Genomic DNA, 6,732 nt, shown 5'->3' on the forward strand with positions numbered 1-6,732 from the left:
AGGCCTATGTTTTGTGCACAGTGGGTTAAGCCACTACCTACAATGCCAGCATCTCATATGGGAGTGCTGATTTGAGTTCCAGCTGCTCTGCTTCTGATACAGCTTTTTGCTACTGCACTTAGGAAGGCAGTGGAAAATGGCCCAAATGCTTGGGTCCTTGCTACCTATGGGGGAAACCAAGATGGTGTTCAGGGCTCTGCCCTTGGCCTGGCCCAGTCCTGGCCACTGGGGGCATTTGGGGAGTAAACCAGTAGGTTGAGGATCTCTTTCTCTGTCTCCTGTCACACTCTGCTTTTCAAAGAAAATAAACATTTTGAAAAGAAATTAATTTATAAAAATAGGGCTATCAAATTTAGAAGTTATAAAGCAATTTCAAAATTAAATGTTATTTCAGTTATTCAAATTTTAAAATAAATTAAATACATCATCTTAACACATATTTAGTAGTTTTTCAAATGTATAATTTACCTTCTCATGTTTGGTGTAGGTTTTTTCTACTCTAGTTTTTTTACTTCTAAAACCTATACCAAAACCAATACAAGTTTCGCCATGTGCTCACACAGACATAGTCAATTTCAAAGGCGTCATAAATCAAGTGCATAGTCTTAGATTATTGAAATAGTTAAGTAAAATTTCTGGTTGGTTTCAAAACTGAGAAATTTCTTAATTAGAAGGGAAACTACTGTTTCCAGATACAGTGGAAGAGGGATTTCTGGAAAGATCTTGTGCATATAAACGTGTGTCAAAAGTGTCTCTGTGACTCTGGAGTGACAGAAGTGTCTGTCCCTCACAATCTGGACTAGAGGACATCATTGTTCTCAACCAGCTGTGCTAAATGTGTTAAGAAATATGAATCTTCTTCTTCAGTCTTGTTTCTACCCTTTGGGTGACAACAGATCAAGAAAATTAGAATATATCTACCTATTAACAAGGAGACCCTGACTTAAGAAGTGTTACATTTTCTGGAACTTTATTTTGTTAATTGTAAAGATGTTTTATGTATTACAATATGTCTGCATTGACCAGGGATGAAATAATTAATTTAACTTCTCTAAAATTTCTAGCAATTGCTAGACTTCTAAGAAACAAAATCCACACTATCTTGTTTCTCAGACAGTGTATAGACCCTTGGAATGATCCTTTATCTCCAAGGCCCCAAATTTTACTCTTGCTTCCATTGTTCACCTGTTCTCTCTCATCAGGCTCATCTTTGGCATCAAGTTCTGTGATGTCTCTGTGCTCGTGTATGGCCCAAGGCACTTTTGAGCTTTTGTGATCACTTTACTTTGAAATAGAAGTTGGCCAGATGTCTGCAATAATATTGTTAGGTAATGCAAGTAAATTTTTATAACTACCTCTGCTTTCCAGGCATTGTTGTCAAAAGACTCAAACTCCATGTATACTCTTTTCCATACTTAGGGGTTAAACTGGGAAACTTGAGGGAGAGAACATTTTCCTTTGGGAATGACTTCCTTCATGATTTTAACTTACTTGGGGAAGTCCACAGCTCTTCTTCATATGTGATATTAGGGATTTTAGAAAGAATAAAAAGTCGAATTCTCTCTCAGCTTCTTTCAAAATGGAACTAAATTTCACATTGTAATTTCCATATTATGAATCTAGAAGTATAGATGATACACTAGTAAATGGCATCAAAATTAGCATTTTAATTAAGAAAAGAAATACAAGTAATGCCATATAAAAAGAAAGAGATCTGGATCTAACTGGCCAATTATGTCATCTTGAGCTTAAAAATTTACTGAAACCCGCTTAGTGGATGGTGCTGCCACCTTCAACACCGGCGTCCCATATGGGTGTCAGTTCAAGCCCAAGGTGCTCCAGTTCCAACCCAGCACTGTGCTAATGGCCTGGGAAAATCAGCACTTGCCACCCACATGGAAGACCTGATTGAAGCTTCTGCCTTTAGCCAGGCACAGCCCTGGCCATTGCAGCCATTGGGGCAGTGAACCAGAAGATGGAAGCCTCTCTCTCTCTCTCTCTCTCTCTCTCGTTTCTCCCTCTTACTTTGAAATAAACAAATATATATTTTAAACCAACAATTGGATGAAATAATAAAGATGTTGATATAGCAACTATAATGCTTCCTCTCCCTTCCTCTTTTTTGTTTTTGGTTTTGATCAACATGTAAATATTTGTATATTTTTATGGGGTAGAGTATAGCATTTCAACACATGTGTACAACATACATGGATCAAATCAGGTAATTAACAATTCCATTTCGTTAAGCTTTATGTTTGAACCCTATAAGCCCCTCTAGATATTTGTATAATATGATATATTATTGGCAATTATATATGCCCCCCTATGTTGCAGAAAAATAGAAGTAACTACTTCTAGTACTAATGGAATCAATCTAGGTATGAATTGATAGATGATGAATAAAGAAAATATGGTGTATATACATAATGAAATATTAACTCAGCCATAAAAATTGAATCCTGTCATTTGCAGCAAATGTTTATAATTAGAAGTTATTTTATTGTTAACTGAAATAAGCCAGACACACAAATACTAGATATTCTATCTCATAGGTGCAGGTTAAACAAAAAAAATGAATTTAAACTTGTAGTAGTGATTACTGGAAAGGAAAAGCGAGTGGGGATAGGGGAAGGTTGAATAACAGGCCCTATCCTTTTTCACAACCAAATTTCCAAAGAATTTTTTCACATTTAAAATATGAAATTAATTGTCGGCACCGTGGCTCACTAGGCTAATCCTCCGCCTTGCAGCGCTGGCACACCGGGTTCTAGTCCTGGTCGGGGCGCCGGATTCTGTCCTGGTTGCCCCTCTTCCAGGCCAGCTCTCTGCTGTGGCCAGGGAGTGCAGTGGAGGATGGCCCAAGTGCTTGGGCCCTGCACCCCATGGGAGACTAGGATAAGTACCTGGCTCCTGCCATCGGATCAGCGTGGTACGCCGGCCACAGCACACCGGCTGCGGCGGCCATTGGAGGGTGAACCAACCAACAGCAAAGGAAGACCTTTCTCTCTGTCTCTCTCTCTCACTGTCCATTCTGCCTGTAAAAAAAATGAAATTAATTAAAAAACATCTTCTATGATAGTATTTTTGCTTTGGTTTGGTCTTATCTCTCCTAGAGTAATAATTTTGCTTAACAAAAATTATTAACATACCATCTGTACTTTCACACATGAGGCAGTCTGGCCATCAGTGCCTTTTTAACTCTGCAATTGAATACACTTGTAGGTCCTCATATTACTTGACTTCTTGGTCACTGATAACACCATGAATATTTATTTTGCCTTGAAATTATTTCCTCCACCATCTTTCAATATTCTATGTCTTCATTTAACTCCTACTTAAATTTCTACTTTGCTTTTTTTCTATTTCTTCTAAATTTTATCTTTTCCTCATCCCTGTAAAGAGGAGTTTCTCTCAAAGTTTATTATTCTTTTTTAAGACATATTTATTTATTTGAATATCAGAGTTATACAGAGAGAGGGAGAGACAGAAAGAAAGAGAGAGAGGTCTTCCATTTGCTGGTTCACTCCCCTGATGGCCACAACAGCCAGGGCTGGGCCAGACCAAAGCCAGGAGCTTCTTACAGGTCTCCCACATGATGGCAGGGGCCCAAGCATTTGGGCCATCTTCTGCTGCATTTTCCAGGCCATTAGCTGAGATGGATCAGAAGTGGAACAGCCAGGTCAGAAATCGGCACCCATACGGGTCCCTAGAATTTCTTCTTTTCTTAGAATTCCCTTAACTTTCTGCCCTGGAACATGTGGCTACACCTGTAGATTCAACTGTTATCTGTTCAGTATTGAGTTTTGTATCTATATTTTCCTATTATATCACTCCTGAGCTCCCATTCATATTTGAATGTGCATATCATTTCAAAATGTACATCATGCATTTCAAAATCAATGCATTCCCAATTGAACTCACTATCTTTTCTACCTATTTTCTATATTCATCCTTTCATAACACTGTGATGTGGGTCACTATCTTCCCAGTAGGCTGAGCCAGAATCTAGGCAGTTGACCTTAACCACTCATTACAACTTTTCCATCACCCATTTTTCCAACACCCAGTCCTATTAATCCACCTTCCTTAGAATCTCTCACATCAATTCCATTCCCTCAGTTACCATCACTGCTACTTCAGACCTAACACATTTCCTAAGTTACGTCTTATATTTCTGTATCCTAAATCTTGTTCTTCTCAGCTGGATGCCTGAAAAGAAATCACACAGTGAACTCACCCAAGTGCTGGAGAAGAAGTAGGGTGAAAGAAGGGAGACTTCTTTAATCATGTCCACAGTACATTAATTGGGAAAGCTCAATGGAGATTATGATTGCTTGAACTTAGAAATGAGTTTCAAGATTGTTGAAAGGAGAGAGAGAGAAAGATGAGAGAGAAAGAGAATGATCTAGAGGGGGTTCCAAGATGGAGGAATAGGAAGGGAGCTTACTGATAGTCCAGGACAAGATGGTTGAATATAATAAATTGGAGATAGTATAGTCTCAGGGAAGATTTAGGGGAAAAATGGCAGAGGAAACTCTTCCACAATTAGAGGGACACAGTGGATCTATGTGGAGGGCATGGGCACCATGACTCAGGACCCCAGTTGCCGAGAGCCTCCACATCAGCACTGGAAAGTGAGGTGAGATGAACCCACAGTAGCCTGAGACAGTGGTGGAAAAACAGCAAGAACAGCCTAGAGGGAACGAGGCTTGAAGCCCGTGGGGGAAAGTATACTAGCCTAACTAGAGCAGAGAAAAAATAAAAGGGAAGGTACAGACACAATTCTCTCTCTCCAATCACATTACAAAGGCATACGAACTGACAGAGCAGGTGCCATTTTGAACATATATAACAGCTGCGCCAGCTTAGGCTGCGCACAGCAATCAGCAGAGCAGAAAAACCTTTCTCTGGTGGGGAGTAATAACCTAGTAATTGTGTGGAGGTTATGAACTGGGACTGTGGAAAAAAAAAAAAACCTGAGAGTGTGTGGGAGAACTCATGGACTCATGGTATGGCTGAGACTTGAGTAGTCTCAGTGGGAGACACCACAAGCTCAAATGGCACTGGTTACCTGGTGAGAGACATTGCAAGGGAATCTGAGCAGACACTGAGGACTGCGCAGATCCTTTGTGTGGTCCTTGGCACAGAGCAGACAATATTATACCCACTGGGGCTAGTGCTCACGCACTGATCGCCATCAAAAAGAGCTCAGCTAAGCGGAAGTACTTCTCTTCTGATTGAGAGAGAGAGATTTACCATACCAAAAGTGGGTGTGTCACCTTAGGGACACCATTATCCTGAAAAACTGAAGAGAGCTCTCTGGCCATACCCACCACACGCCTCTAGAAATTCACTGAAAGCATAAAGTCCACTTATCCACAGAGTCACAGTACAACGAGAAAGGCCGACACAGCGGGGGAAAAAAAAAAGAAGAAGAAACCAAGGAGTATCTCCACAAATGCCAAATAATAAACATAACAACTGAGGAAACAAGAACAAGGAAGACAATATGATGCTCCCAAAGGAACATAACACTTCAATACAAGATTATGAAGATGATGAGATAGAAGAAATACAAAAATGGACCTCAAAAAATTGATGAAAAGAATATTTAGAAGTAATCAAAAACATTTGCATGAACACCTGAAATCCATGCAGGACATGCAAGAAAATCACTCTCATGAAAATGAAATCTAAAGGAAGAATCCAAATGAAATGAGAAATTTAATAGAACATGAAATTGAGATATTGAAGAGAAATCAAAATGAAATGAAGAATTCAATAGAACAAATAAAAAACGCAGTTGAGAGCCTTAAAAACAGAATCAGTGAAGCAGAAAAGAGAATATCAGACTTAGAATACAGAGCACAGGAAAGTATACAGTCAAACCAAAGACAAGAAGAAGAAATTAGAAATCTAAAAAATATTGTTGGGAATCTACAGGATACTATTAAAAAAACCAACATTCAGGTTCTAGGAGTTCCTGAAGGCATGGAGAGAAAGAAAGGATTAGAAGGCCTTTTTAGTGAGATACTAGCAGAAAACTTCCCAGTTTGGAGAAAGAAAGATATATCCAAGTACAGAAAGCACACAGAACTCCCAATAAACATGACCATAAAAGATGCTCACAACTACACTTTGTAATTAAACTCACCACAGTGAAACATAAAGAAAAGATTCTAAAATGTGCAAGAGAGATACGTCAGATTACTCTCAGGTGATCTCTAATCAGACTCACAGCAGACTTCTCATCAGAAACCCTACAGGCTAGGAGGGAATAGCGAGATATAGCCCAAGTACTAAGAGAAAAAAACTGCCAGCCCAGATTACTATAGCCTGCAAAACTCTCATTCATGAATTAAAGTGATAAAGACTTTTCATTGCAAACAGAAATTGAAAGAATTTGTCACCACTCCTCCAGCTCTGCAAAAGATGCTTAAAGATGTGTTACACACAGAAACACGGTCATCAATACGAAAGAAGGTAAAGGAAGAAAATCTCCCAGTAAAAGATCACAGGAAGTTCAAAGTATATATTAGAAATAACTTTGGAAAATGGCAGGGCAATGTCACTACTTATCAATATTCACATTGAATGTAAAAGGCCTCAACTCTCCAGTTAAAAGACACAGAATAGCTGAATGGATTAAAAAACAAAACCTGTCTATTTCCTGCTTACAAGAAACACATCTTTCCAACAAAGAAGCATGCAGACAGAAAGTGAAAGATTGGA

This window comes from Oryctolagus cuniculus, chromosome 5, assembly GCF_051225735.1.
Source record: "Oryctolagus cuniculus isolate XC-2025 breed Fujian yellow rabbit chromosome 5, ASM5122573v1, whole genome shotgun sequence".
Taxonomy (NCBI): Eukaryota; Metazoa; Chordata; class Mammalia; order Lagomorpha; family Leporidae; genus Oryctolagus; species Oryctolagus cuniculus.